At 41.8% G+C, this 15,823-nt stretch overlaps 1 pseudogene; it reads right to left on the bottom strand.

Annotated features, from left to right (window-relative positions):
- Positions 1-4,595: 4,595 nt before the first annotated feature.
- On the bottom strand, positions 4,596-5,833 carry LOC116467331 (TAR DNA-binding protein 43-like; annotated as a pseudogene).
- Between the last annotated feature and the right edge of the window lie 9,990 nt (positions 5,834-15,823).

Below are 15,823 nucleotides of genomic sequence, written 5' to 3'. Positions count from 1 at the left end.
CTGGCTCTTATATAAGTGATATGTATGTCATCAACTTTGAAGAAAGGGAAACTTTCTTGTCTGACTTTAATCTGGCTAGATTGTAATCTTCATTGCTTACTGTAACTAACTACAGGGCCACCCTTACCTTGGGGTGGAAGGAGGAAGGTAAATATATTTTTATTTATTATTATTATTTTTTGAGACGGAGTTTTGCTCTCTTGTCCAGGCTGAAGTGCAGTGATGTGATCTCGGCTCACTGAAACCTCCACCCTGCCAGGTTCAAGCAATTTTTGTGCCTCAGCCTCCTGAGTAGCTGTGATTACAGGTGCATGACACCATGCCCGGCTAATTTTGGTATTTTTAGTAGAGACGAGGTTTCACCATGTTAGCCAGGCTAGTTTCAAACTCCTGACCTCAAGTGATCCGCCTGCCTCAGCCTCCCAATGTGCTGGGATTACAGGCATAAGCCATCACGCCCAGACCATTAATATATTTTTAAAGAGCTACTCTCTACATAAACAATTTGAGTCACCTCAAATCAGCTTGTTAGCACCATTTTGATGGTTCATCTCACGCAATCCAGCAAAAGAAATACTTAGCCTCCAGCAAGAATCACTTGCTCACCAGGCTGTCCTCTGGGAACCGGCAACTGGCCGCAGGGCCCTAGGATGGCCTCACAGATTAGAGTACTGGGATTCCTAACGGAATCTGGGTGACTTCACACTTTGGGCGTGGTGAGAGAGGACTGGAGAGTACCCTAATGTGTAGCCATGGGGTCCAGGGCCCCCACAGCTGTTGGTCCAGCCCAGGGCATCCTGCTGGGATGGCACTGCTGCTCTGGCTGGTCTCAGCCACATAAGGAGGGCTTAGAAACTTTTGAGGAAGTTGCTCCAACACACAAGGGGGAGAGGAGGACAGGACCGGGTCCCTGCTACCCTGCTCCAGGCCCAACCCAGGGCCCAGTGTTGGAGCCTTTTTGCCTAGATCTGAGAGCAGAACTAACTCTCCTAGTTGCCTCCTGTTTTGAAAACATCTTTCCTAGAGGCCAAGTCACTGCTATTCTGACAGACTAAACACCTGGAGAAATGGACTTTTCCTTTGTGCGCTAATACTGAACATTTATAAATCAGGCTTTATGCACTGTAGAAATGTGTATGTATATTGGAAACCCGCTTTTATCTGCAATACAACCAAGGGGCAACTCATTAGCAGTATTAAAAAACCATCTTCATGCTTTATATATTACTCCCCAGACGTTCATATTCTACTTAGAATGCACTCCTGGTTGAAGCAGAATGGAACTTCCTCATTTTCATTTGATCTGTAATAGAATCTGTAGGCAACACTGTATATTTTCTTCTTTTCTTCATGTTTAAAGGTGCTGCTTTATTATTTTAACACTTGGTTAATATTTCTTACAACCCACATTTAAATCACAGGTTCTACAGAAAACAACATTATCAAGGTCATATAGTGCAAACATTGTCACCTATATACCCTTTCTTAAGACGACAGCATTAATGCTGCTGTTACTGTTGAACTGCTCCTGTTTCCATGAGGTTATAAAAATGTATTATTCATGAATGAAAATGCATTTCGTATATTTTACCAATTGTTATTATTGTTCTGGGGGGGAAATAAATGAAAATGGTGGTAGTTGTAGAAATGCATCCTCATTCAGGACTTAATATACACTACCAATTTAGACTACTTACCTTCTTCAACTTTAAGCCTTCCATTAAACTGCAAAGCTTGATGTCAGCTAAACTCTATAAATGTTAATTTAAGGTCAAGGTGCTCCTGGGAAGCATTTGAATGCTTAGAGCAGAGCCCAAGAAAAATTCTTTTCAAAGATTTATGGGATGATATGGCTCCTTTCTGAAAAATAGGAACTCTATTTCTACCTTTTCCAATCACTTTCTATTTCAAGCTCTAGGACACACTTTCCTTTATGGATATTTCTGAGATATTTAATAGCATTCTGGAGATGTTAAAATGCAAATTTTTTCCATGTGTAATGTATGGTGTCTCTCCAATTTAAGCTTCATTTAGTAATGCCAAATGCTTTGTACAGTGAGGAATGAATCATCCATAACTCAGGAGCACCTTCGTCCATAAAGATGGCCAAAGCACAGCTGCATCATTTACAATATCCAAATTGTCACAAGGTTGGATTTTTAGCCAATAAGCACTTTTTCTGAAAATAAATCACATTTCAAAGTGCATTTAAGGTTTGGTTCAAAGGGGCCCACAGTCCAGTTTTCTCTGTTGCCTAAATTACTGTATGGAATGAAGTTGAGCACACAGGAATCTAAAGTTGTTCTCCATCTTTAGACTACCAATATTTCTTTCAACAGGGATCTGGAATCTTTTGGGGAGATCAGAAAGAGCAGCCTGATTTATTATTTGCCTGAAAGCTACGGAGTCACTTCATTTCATGCATGAACATGAGGTGCTGACAATGAAGTCTCACAAGGAGAGAGGAAACAGCATCACCACATTCAAACTTCTTTCTGGGGTACGGAGTAGTTAGTTTATTGGCTCTCCTAGGAATCCCCCATCCACAGCCGCTGGTCAAGGAAAGCAAATTTAGACAGTCTCTTAAGCGTTTTTTTTTTTAATTTAAATTAGTTTTCTTTAAGAATTTCCAACATTGACAACTCTTATAAAAAGCATCCAAGCACAGGACACAGAACTGCGGCAAACAGCATTCTTATGGGTAGCTAACAGACATTAGAACTTCCACCCTTCTTTGAGACACCTGAGCTCACTGATGAACTCTGCTTCCAAGTACTCCTGCAAAGCACATTACAAGCTCAGTCCATGTTCTCAACCCATCAGCTTCAGTTCACATCACCACACTTACATACCAGTAACAGAAGAGAATACACACCACACAGCATTCACAGCAGTTGACAAAGGGGTAGGGGGAGTACAAGTATCATTTCACTTTACACATTCAACTAATGTGGGTTATCTAAGAACAAAAACTCACTTAAGGTCTTCTAACAGATGTGGATGTCCTTTGAATACAAAACACATTTGCACGTTATTTGCTATCATTGCTTTCTGCATACTCTCTCACCAAAGCCACAGGATTGAGAGACATAGCTCGCCAAGTTAAAAAATATCCATTATGCACCACCAAGTCTCTGCACACGCTCTTGCCTTTTCTTGCTCATACTAGCTTTTCATGCCTCGGCACCACCAGCAATCCCACACAAGGTTTCAAAAGTTCAAACAGCTTTCTGGTTCCATATCACAGCCTTGTGTTCATAGGGTTGATAAAACTCCATGAAATAAAGAGTAGCAGATAAAAATGGGACACTCACCATCAAAGATGTGGCCTGTGATGCGTGATGACGAATTATTGAATAAGAAAGAATGTAGAAAGAAGTATTCCTATGGTAGAATATTTATAGCACTACTTTCAATGAAGTACTTGTTCCATAAACATTTGAAATGAGATGAACTGCAGAGATTAAATGAAGGCTTCATATTGTGCTTTTGTATATGAGGGAAGACAAGTGTTAAAAAACGAAACAAAAGAACCAAACACTGTGACACCATGATCTCCCAAAAGGAGATTTTCTTAAGGAAAAAAATCCATATGGTGGGGTTCAAATTAAAACAAGGAGTAAAGAATGTAGTTCTAATCCATGGTTTCCATTTTGAACATGCAAAGAATTCACTTGACAAGTCCAGGGATAAAATATTACAGGGGAAACCCTTTGATATCAATTGTAGTGTATTGGTATACCAATCAGGCAAACAGCAGTTCACTTTCAACCACTCAATATTTCAAGCTTTCATGTAACAAAACTTATTTTTATTTATTTATATATTTATTTTTTTATTTTTTGAGATGGAGTCTCACTCTGTCGCCCAGGCTGGAGAGCAGTGGCGTGATCTTGGCTCACTGCAACCTCTGCCCCCCACATTCAAGCGATTCTCCTGCCTCAGCCTCCTGAGTAGCTGAGACTACAGGCACCTGCCACTGCACCCGGCAAATTTTTTTATTTTTAGTAGAGACGGGGTTTCACCATCTTGGCCAGGCTGGTCTTGAACTCCTGACCTCGTGATCCACCTGCCTCAGCCTCCCAAAGTGCTGGGATTACAGGCGTAAGCCACCATGCCCAGCTCATGTAACAAAACTTATAAAATTCCTTTAGCTCTTCCTTTAAAAAAAAAAAATATATACATACTTTATATATATATACACACATACTTTATATATATACATACTTCATATATATATACACACATACTTTATATATATATATACACATACTTTATATATATATACACACATACTTTATATATATGTGTATATATATATATATATATATATATATATATACACTTCAAGCTCTAGGGTACATGTGCACAACGTGCAGGTTTGTTACGTATGTATACATGTGCCATGTTGGTGTGCTGCACCCATTAACTCGTCATTTACATTAGGTATATCTCCTTACTGCTGAATATACTCCAGACTGAACAAATCAATTTTGAAAATTCTTAGTACATATGTATTTTACAATATACTTATCTTGAGTTTAGAAAAATTTGAATTCCCACCATTCTATACCAACCAACCACAACCCCACTGTCTACATTCCCCAGCCAGAAGACTTAGAATCCATGCTTGAGCCAAAGCCTCAGTTAAAACCACTGCCCAACCCTGCATTTGATGCTGATCCCCAACCAATTGCTGCACCAGAATTAGAACCACTATAGGAGTTATTTCCAGAACTGAAGGCCTGGTTTGGCTGTCTCTGCATGTTGCCTTGCCTTTGGTTATTACCCGATGGGCCTGACTGGTTCTGTTGGCTGGCTAACATGCCCATCATACCCCAACTGTTGTAGCACTGCCTGGGCTGCAGCCATCATGGTTGGATTAATGCTGAATGCACCAAAGTTTATCCCACCACCCATATTGCTACCTTGATTGTTTCCCAAACCAGCTCCACCCCCTCTACTATTACCAAATTCACCCTGATTCCCAAAGCCACCTGGATTACCATCAAATCTTCCACTTCTTTCTGTCTATTGCTATTTTGCTTAGGTTCGGCATTGGATATATGAACACTGATTCCTTTAATGATCAAGTCCTCTCCACAAAAAGACTGTGCAACCTGATCATCTGCAAATGTAACAAAGGCAAACGCCCTGAATGGCTTGAGGATGAAGACATCCACCACTTCCCCGTACTAACAGAAGAACTACCGCAGCTCATCCGCAGTCATGTCCTCTGTTCAGCGCCCCACAAACACTTTTCTGCTTCTCAAAGGCTTATCTGGGCTTTGCTTAGCATTGGGAAGTTTACAGTCACACCATTGTCCATCTATCATATGTTGCTGTGACATTACTTTCACCTGTGTTTCATTTTTCGTAAAACAAATGAAGCCAAACCCCTTTGAATGACCAGTCTTAGTATCTTTCTTGACCTGCACCATAAGAACTTCTCCAAAGGTACTAAAATATTCTTTCAGATCCTGCTCAGTTGTTTTCCATGTGAGACCCAACACTATTAAATCGGATGTTTTCTGGACTGCTCTTTTCACTTTCACTGCTGATGAAGCATCTATCTCATCCATTTTTCTTTTGTTATCTTTAGGATAGTTGACAACATACACCAGATTTCCCCAGCCAGCATCAGGGGCATGAAGAATTCCTTCTACCAGCCGGACACCTCTCATACATTGAGACACTGGATTCCTGTAGCGAAGCCCACATGCCCCTGGAAACCGGGCTGTAACCGTGGACAGCAGCACTGTCCCATCGTCTTCCAGTGGTATTTCAATGGGCTCATCCTTCTCATCTTCGGTACCCGAATATATTCAGACATCTTTTACTTTTCTGCTAGGCCACTGCTGGGAAGCCTGACAGGGACACCAAGGCAGTGACCGCTTTGCCCCCACTTTTAAGTGATTTATATAACATTTTATATAACACAACATTTCCTAGACCAAGTGATAAAAGGCCAGCCAATATACAGGCTATCCAGAGGTTTATTAGGTGGTTTGACAGAACAGCTTTGTCTAGCAAGGGATGATGTTGATTAGGCAGGGCAATGAGATTTTTCTCTCAGGAATTTGAAAGTGAAATAAAAAACAGAGTTGAGCAATTAGCAGAGGGGTTGAAGGTGAAAGGACTCGCAGAGAAGGCCATTTGCAGAGGCCATTAGGCAGTAAAGCTTATAAATGAGCAGACACTCTAATAATGCCATAGTCATAAAGTATAAAATGCACATGTAGAAAGAAATTCCTCAGAAACAACAGGAGACAGAAGTTAAGTCATGTTAATCGCAAAATACCAGAATACAAACCTTCTCCCTGAGGCCTTGAGGGAGGCCTTTTTCTAATCCCCTGAGGCACTTGCTCTCCTCATTCCCATAAGTTTTTTCACCATAAATGTCTCGTTAATTGACATAACCTGAGTTCTTTTCACAGAACCAACAAAGAGGGGCAGGATGGTCACTTATGGAGCTGCCTGGAAGGCTGAGAAAGTAACTCAGGCACCCTTATCATCTGACGGAGGACTCCTCCTGTCTCATGACTGACAAAAGGTGAAATTATGCAGACTTCACAATAATCATTGCATTCCTGAGGAAAGTCCTGTCTAAATAGCACCACCTTTTTGGTGGAAAGGAGACACCTGGAGGTTGGCGTGGATGTGCCTGGCAACAGCAACATGAGGAATCCAGGTGGAGCCAGAATAACTGCCATCCTGAGAGCCTGAGGGAAGAAAGTCAGCCTTAGACTTACTCTTAGTACTTTCCCCTAGTTGATGCTGTAAGGCCTCGCTTTCAAGACAAATGCACACCTTGAGTCCTTCTCTTGGTTAACTGAGTCTAGAAGAAAGATGCCAGAAGGAAAGAGTCTCTTAGAGTCCTTGACAGAACAGACTTGCTTTGACCAGTGTTGGGCTCCCATTAGGAACTCGTTCTCTCAGGGAAAATCTGGTCTAAAATAATTAGAAATAAGATGGGGAGTGAAATTCCAAATAACCCAAGCAGCCTTATTTGTGAAATGGTGGACTGTGGTATAAAGTACTGGTGTAAGAATTTAGAGTCCATCTGTGACTAAGAGCATCTCACTTCACCCCTCTGGGCCTCAGTTTCTTCATGCCTTCTGCTACCTGCAAGCCAAAGACCCAGGAAAGCTGGTGATATCAATCCTACTCTGAGCCCAAAGGCCTAAGAACTGGGATCATTAATGAGGCAAGTCCTAGTTTAAGGGCAGGAGAAGATGAATGCCTCAGCTTACGTAGTCAGGTATAGAGAAAGAATTCAACCTCACTTCACCTTTTTGTTCTATTTGGGCCCTCAACAGGTTAGACAGTGCCCACTCACATTGGGAAGGACAGTCTGCTTTACTTAGTCCACCAATTCAAATGCTAATTTCCTGCAGAAACACCCTCACAGACATGCCAAGAAATCATGTTTAACCAGGTATCTGAGTATCCCATACCCCAGTCAAGTCAACATATAATTAACCATCACACTGCCCATAGGTAAGAAATAGTTCATGGATTATTTACTTATTTATTACCTCTTTCTAAAAATGATCTAAGACAGATTTATATAATCATAGTTTTTTGGCTTGAAGAACCTTCCAAAGTTTTTAGAACCATCACTCAACTGAGATGTGTAACATATATTTGTATAGTATCCAAAAATGTGAGAACATTCTCACATTTTTGGATAGCATTCTTCAAAAGTGTATTCATTTACTCATCTATTAAACAAATATATAGTCACATTCTACAATGTACTTGGAACTATGGTAGCTGCTGGGAATATAATGAGGAATAAGATGTGGTCTCCACACTCAAGCAGATTTTCCTCCAGTAAAAAAGATGGGGTTGGGCGCGGTGGCTCACTCCTGCAATCCCAGCACTTTGGGAGGCCAAGGCGGGCAGATCACCTGAGGTTAACAGTTCAAGACTAGCCTAGCCAACATGGTGAAACCCCATCCCTACTAAAAATACAAAATTAGCCGGGTATGATGGCACACGCCTGTAATTCCAGCTGAGGCCAGAGAATCGCTTGAACCCGGGAGGCAGAGATTGCAATGAGCCGAGATCGTGCCACTGCACTCCAGCCTGGGCAGCAAAGTGAGACTCGTATCAAAAACAACAATAACAAAAAGATGGAAAAGTAAACAGCCAGGTACAATACAGTGTGATGAGTTCATTGATTAGGTACGCACAGAGGGTGCCACACAGGAGTGTACCCCCAAGGAGGAATAACACTGAGTCTTGGGGTGTTGTGGATCAGAGGAAGAAAGAACGAGTTAGTAAGCCAAGGGTAGAATTGGGAAGTGTGTGGGGGTGGGTGCACATGGATGTATGTACAATATGTGTGCGCATGCACACATGTTCTCTTTTTTTACTTCTATATGTGTGGATTTTGAGGGCAGCTGGTTTCAGGCAGAGAGCTACATGTGCAGAAGCCCAGGAGTTAGGAAGAAATGGTGACTTAGGAAAGTGGCAAGTAGTTCTTTGTAAATAGAGCTTAAATGTGGGGAGCAAGAAAAGGTTAGAGATTGAAGCAGGGGCCCTTTAGCATTTGGATTTTGTTTTTGTGGTAATCAAAAGTTATTGAAGGCTTTTAGTGGGGGAATCAGGTTTTCCTTTTGGGAAATATTACTTTCTCTGCAATGTGGATGAAAGAATTGAAGCAGCAAAGCTGAAGGCAGGAAGACCAGCTCTGAGACAGTTGCAGAAACTCAGATGAAAGATAATGGAATTTTGAATGAAGTGGTGTCAGTGAGGATGGAGGAGCTGCCCTTGGCACCTGCAAGCAGACAGTCCAAGCAGATCTGCCCCCAAGGCAGATACAGGCTGCCTTCCTCTATTCTCTCACCGAATACAATACGTATTGTTTGCATTTATCATGATCTATTATAATTGTTTGCTTGCATGTCTTTCCCACTGGACAGTAACCTTCTTGAAGTGAATAAATGCTGATTTCCATCTTGCATCTAATTTCTCAGAGCTCTACCTGATACTTGGCAGTTTCTTCAATGTTTGTTGAAGGAGAAACATGCATCCCTTATACGTTTCACCCATTTTCCTAGTTCTACCACTTGGCAATTGTAAGGCACATATTTAAACCCACTTTCTATTTATTTTATTTTATTTTTTGAGACAGAGTCTTACTCTGTCATCCAGGCTGGAGTGGAGTGGAACGATCTCGGCTCACTGCAACCTCTGTGTCCCCGGTTCAAGTGATTCTCCTGCCTCAGCCTCCCAAGTAGCTGGGATTACAGCTTTTGTATTTTTAGCAGAGACAAGATTTCACCATGTTGGCCAGGCTGGTCTCAAACTCCGGACCTCAAGTGATCCACCCGCCTTGGCATCCCAAAGTGCTGGGATTACAGACGTGAGCCACTGCGCCCGGCCTCAGCCTCCACTTTCTGTTTAAAGTCTCTTCAGAGCTCCCCTTTCCACTATCAGGGTCAATGACTTAATCCTTTCAACAATTCTTTGTCTGACTTAGTTTTGAATCCTTCATAATCCTACTTCCAGTTTATCAACTTATACCAAACTCCCAGGACAGTGCACTTGATTTCTGGTATCTTGGAAGATACAAGCCAAGCTCCAGAAGATAAGTGAGATGGAAGAACCTAGCCTATACTGTTAACCAATGTCTATCTGCAGTTTGCACGATCTTCTTTCCCAAAGACCAAGCTAAAGACTAAAGCAAAGAGAAAGCACTTCAAGGAAATGAACAGTTTCCTCATATATTCTAAGAGAATGTCCTCTATGTAAAGATTGGGGAAGGAGTGAGAAGCTGTGGAGGAAGGTTCCAGGTAGGCAGGAATGAATCTAGCCCCACTAACAAAGAGCAAAAGGAAATGCAAGCAGCTGAAACGAGAACCCAAGAGGGTCTACATTGCATTTTATCCCTTAGGCTGCCAAAGCACAGAGTATCAACTTCAATCCCACTCACAAGTTCACCAACCATCTCTCTCCCACAAAACTAAAATATTTAACGTTCCTCATTATTTTTCTTTAGATATACATGTATAAGCACAGACTTTCTGGCTGGAGAAGGAGAGAGACAGCAATATTGAAGAATAAAAGTTCCATTGTTCTGTTGCTTCTAAAGTAAATGATGGAAATTATAAGCTAATTTACATATGGGAGATTAGCAGAGTATCCCTTTATTCCTATTAATATATTTTCCCTTCCTAATTATAAAGATTTGAATCTTTTTAAAACAACTTTATACAAAACATTTTGTGTGGATATAAGAACTGCATGTTAAATGCTAATTCTGGATGAGTTATTTGCATAACCTTACAAAGGAGCTAAATTGCGTGTATTTAATAATAAATAGAGAGTTTAAAAAGGATTGTGGATATCTTGAGAGAATGTGAAACAGAGAAAAAATTTGCTTCTATTTTAAGATATGGAACTTTTTTTCCACTTCGAATTTAAAACTACTCTCCACCCTCTAGGGAAAACTTGTCCTAACTTTCCGATAAGCTTAATATTCCAAGTCTCCTGTAACATGACAATTCAAATACATTGAAGGTGAAGAGCTAATCTGTTTTTAAATGAACATGGATAATTTTCAAAAGACAATAAACTGCATCTAAAATAGTTTTGCATTTGGAAAGTGAAGACTTTTGAAAATTATAGATTCTGCATATGTTAGCAAAATAAAGAGAATTGTGGAAATTATCCAGGGAATTCGGGGAGAATCAAAATTTATAAAGAAAAAAAGATTAAAGTCTTTTTTTAAAGTATGAGATTTGAATCAGATAGTAGTCTCATGAATCAGATAGTAGTCATCACACCTGTAGGAGAAACACGATAGTAGGTGAAATACACATGAAATAAGTATGATAAATACTTCTAAATTTGATTTGATGTTTATGCTCTTTGAAATCAGGAACCAGCCTCTTCCTTACCAGTATTCAATACAGTAGACATTTTATCTTTCTTTCTCCCCTTCTCCCCTTAACTCTTTCCTTAATTGACACCATCCTCTCTTGGGTTTCCTTCTATCTCTTTGCCAAATCCTCCTCACACTCCTTGTGAACCCCTGTCTCCTTTTGACTTCTAATTGTTGCCTTTCCCCAGGATTTAGTCCTGAGCTCTCTTTCCCTCCTTATTGCCCTCTTTCTAGGGGATCTCTTCAGATCCCATGACTTTAAATTCCATTTATATGCTCCCGAATACCAGCTTTACACCCAAAACCTCTCCTCAGAGTTCTGGTTTGCAGGTTCCTGCTGGCTATCTCCTCTCAGACGTCTCCCAGCATCTCAAAAGCAACAAGGTAGTCCCAAATCGCACAATCAAGGCAACCCACCACTCTTATCTCCCCAAACTCCTCCACTTCAGCAACGACACTCATTCTGGTTACACCATATCAACACAATCTCTCTGTCATTTCTACACTGAAAATATACATCGAATCCTTTCACTGTTTTTCACTTCCACCACTGACACTCTAGTCTAAGCTACCATCTCACATTGACTATTTTGCAGGCTTCTCTACTGGGTACTGACATGACTCCAAAAACCAGTTTTCTCCACAACAACTGCAGTCATCTTCCTATGTCACAGATTGTTCCTGGCTGCCTTTCCTTTGAGTTAACAAGTAAATTTTAGACCCTACTGCAAAATGGCTACTCTGGATTGCCATGAGTTTGACCTGATCTGTGAACATGTCACTTTTCTATTAAAACCCTTTCATTGGCTTCCTACTGCATGAGAATAAAATCCAAACTCCTTACCATGGTCTACAAAGACCCCACATGATTTGGCTATTTCCTGTCTAACAAAACTCAACTGTCTCCCGGCCCCTTCCCCTTTCTCACTACTCTGCAGCCACACTGACCTTCTTTCAATCCTCAAAGGCCCCATGCTTTTTCCATTCTCAGGAACTTTACATATGCTGTTCCTCTGTTGCCTTCCTCTACAGCCCAGTGCAGTGGTGAGAAGAGGGGCCGGCTGGGCTTCCTGGGTCAAGTAGGGGCTCAGAAAGCTGTGAAAGTCACTCATTTCCGGCATCAGGACTTACTTTGGTCCTGGATGGATAATATTGAAGATATATGCTTAAACTATTCCTAACACCAGGATTTCTGCATGTGTTTTCTTCCCCCAGAAAGCCATACACAGCGAAAATTTTGCTGTAAGTTTCCCTGTGTCCTCTCTCCCTCTCTCCCCTTCCCCCTCCCCCGAAACTAAAGTAGAAAGAATGTTAACTGCCCATTTTTCTGTGACCAGTGGACCTTATCTATACCCCCAATCCCAATTCCTTGTGAACATACTTTGTAAAGTCCTGTAAAATGCTGTCTCCTTTGCCATGCCGCTGCAAGGTCATAAAATGAATAAAACCTAAGTTGCAATTCCGGTTTTCCTTAAGATCTAAGACATGTCACAAATGGTTAATTGTGTTTTTTTCTCGCTCTGGTAACATCTTCCCACGGCACGTATTTCCCACCTTAAAGAGTTTAAAAGGCAATTGTATAATCTAACTCTGGCTACCCATTCAGGACCCCTTCTACACTGTGGAAGCTTTGTACTTTCACTCTGCTCAGTAAAGCCTCCAGCTTTTCCTCTCTATCGGTCCTTGTGTCTATCACTCGCTGCGGTCAGCTGCCACACCAATTCTTTGGTGTGGCTAGGCAAGAACCTTAGGTGTTACATTTTGGCGAGCCAGCCAGGAGTCTCCAGGAAAGGCATCTAGATTGTCACATGGTGAGTATGATCGGATCTCTTTCACTTGCTATTGTGTCCTGTCCTTCCTTAGAATTCGGAGGCTAAACCGGGCACCTGTTGGCCACTTAAAGGCGATTACAATGGCCACCGGACTAAAGACACAGGTGTCGGGCTGTCCGGAAAAGGGCTAACAACCCCTGACCCTTCGGGGTTAGAAGCGTTGGTTGGCCGGGTTGGCCTGGAAACAGTTCCAACTCTTTTGCTTTCTGTGGTGGTCCTGAAGTACACCCAGGAGTGCTCAGCAGACGTCTTAGTCTCCCAGATATCCTGGTTGAGACCATGGCCCCGCCACAGGCTCCCCCTGCACAGGTTACTGAGCCTGAGACAGCCACATCTTCTGACTCCTGCCTCCTGGGTCCTAATGTCCGCCAGTTAGACTTCTTTCCTAATCTCATAAGCAAGGTTATTCCCGCTAGGCAGGATCAAGATTCCCCATTTAGAAGTCTTCAATTCTTCGGGTGGTGCCCAAAAAATCCCTGTTCATGGTTCCCTCCAGGGTTTAGGCAGGTGTCGCCATTTGATGGCTATTTTGAAGGGCCAGTTCCCCATCATAGTGTATGGTCCCCCACATCAGGACAATTTAAAGACAGGTCTGTAATTTTCATGTGGATAGTAGAAGCCTTAGGGCATTTCCTCCATTGCTCCCCAGAGAAATTTTCCCTTCCTTGGTCCCTCTCAAGTACAATCTGTGGTGCATAGGCACAGGTCTTAGAGCTGTTGAATTGTTGTTTCAACCATTCAATAATTGGTATTGGATGGGAGAAAATATAGTCAATTGGGACACAGGATACTGGCACCACCTTGAGAGGGGGGCTTACTCCTTTGATGGCAAATGGGAACAGAAGGCTAAAGTGCAGCAGCTGTTCTGTCAGCCCTGGCCTAGAGGACATCCACCACCCCCTTTAAGCTTACTAAGCCTCCTGTGGCTAATTCAGAGATTTCTCCTTGAAAGACGGTTTTATGGCCAGGCCCACATAAATTGGGCCTTAGTATGCAAGCATCAGTGGTGCCCCTGACCCAAGCCTTGCCACCCTGGAACAGGTAGGATGTGTTGGCAGAAGGACCACGATAAATCCAACAGTCTTTGTCCTCCATTTAGTGGTCAATGGGCCCACGGCAGGGGCAAGGGAAGTTTCCATCCTGCAGGTAAGCATGGTTAAAAGCTGTAGATGGAGAGCTCAGGAAAAGTGGCCATGAGCTTTGAGCACAATTGGACCTGACCCTTAGGGGATGCCCTAAGGGAAGATGAGTCCCAGGACTAACCAGGCGTGCGGGCATCCCTGTGTTTAAAATTCCAGATGGGCATCACACCTTCAAAACTGGACACTCCCTTAAGATGTATCCTGAATTACTGGGACAAATTCAACCCTGAAACCTTAAAAAAGAAGCGGCTGATTTTCTTCTGTACCAATGCCTGGCCACAGTACTCCTTACAAAATGGAGAAACTTGGCCCCCTGAGGGAAGTATTAATTATAACACCATTCTACAACTAGATCTTTTCTGTAAACAGGAAGGTAAATGGAGTGAAGTCCCTTATGTACAGGCTTTCTTTGCCCTTTGTGACAATACTGCCCTATGCCAAGACTTCAAGCTTTGCCCAAATGACAAGGGCCCACAATTGCCCCCATACTCAGGGCCTCTTCCCTCAGCCCCACCCTCCTCAGTCTGTCTCTCTATCACTTGCCGCGGTCAGCCACCACACCAATTCTTTGGCGTGGTTAGCAGGAACCTTAGGCGTTACAGTGACACATGCCCATAGTCCAGCTACTCAGGAGGCGGAGGCAGTAGGATTGCTTGAGTCCAGGAGATCTGAGCTATATCACGTGATGACTGTGCCTGTGAATAGCCATGGCACCCTAGCCTGGACAATATAGTGAGACCCTCATCTCTAAATAAATAAATAAAAATAGAGGTCTTCCTCTACAACATGTAATACCATGTATTATGTGTTTGTTTCCTTCAGTGCACTTAGCATAATTTATATTTATTTACTTGTCTATTCTATTCTTGTTTTGATACTCTTTCTAGACTGTTAACACTCTAAGGGCAAGGATTAAATTTATTTTATTCCCTAAAGTACCCAGAGCTTAGTACAGTACCTGTCACAGACTAGGCCTTCAAACATTTCTGTAGAATGAGTAAAGGAATGAAGAAATGAATAAGCTGTGGAAATTACAGAGATAAAGTGTTTTACCAAATTCTCAGGGAGTGAATAAAACTAGTGAACTTCTTAGCTTCTGGAAACTCAGTGGTGGGTGGCTCTAGTTTGCTACTTGAGAACTTGATACACTTTAGGGAAGAAATTATGTTCTATAGCAACATTTTCATGTCTGGAGAATATTAAAAGTTTTGTCATGTAACCTTTCAAAATGTCAAGTGCCTATTGTATTAAGGTTTTTAATGTTTTTAAATGACTTAAGCTAAATTGCATTCTCATTATTTACTCACAAAACCCTTGCATGGCCCCGAGGAATAGAGTCAAGGCCTACAAATGAAGACAAGGCAGTCAGGACAGAGACTGAAATGGCCTGTCATTGCAGGTCTCCAATTTTCCCGGCATGAGATGGAAAAACACTGTAGCAAGGTGACTGCAGAAGAGAATTACTCACCAGTGTGGGTTGGGACCAAATGACTTTAAGAGTACATGATTCAGTCACTCTCAACATAGTCAATGAGTTGATGTGTCTCCTTGGACTTCTGTGCTTTTTTCTTTGTTCCAATATAATTTTTTGAGTCCTAAATATTGCTTCTGGAGTTATACAAAATAGTAACCTATGCAAGGCCAATGTCAAATCCTTGACAACTTCAAAAAAAAAAAAAAATGTATTGAGATCTGCCAGAAAATAGCCTCTGCCCTGCTAATTCCCTCTGAGTGACATTTCAAAGCTGATTACTTAGCCCCACTCAGACAGATATCCCACTGCAATCAACATCCGTCTTGTGTTAGCCTAATAGGGATTTTGCCTTAATAAGAAATATAGAATTGGGTTCTTAGTGATAATTATGATAATAATTTTCAAAAGACAAGTCTTTCCTTTAATAAATAATCCTTTTCTAAGAGCAAGCATCCTTGAATCTTACCTCTGCTGTTTTTCA

The sequence above is a fragment of the Hylobates moloch genome, unplaced genomic scaffold (assembly GCF_009828535.3).
Source record: "Hylobates moloch isolate HMO894 unplaced genomic scaffold, HMol_V3 SCAFFOLD_4, whole genome shotgun sequence".
NCBI lineage: Eukaryota > Metazoa > Chordata > Mammalia > Primates > Hylobatidae > Hylobates > Hylobates moloch.
The sequence above is the reverse complement of the archived record's forward strand: the minus strand, read 5'-3'. Positions and strand labels throughout refer to the sequence as shown.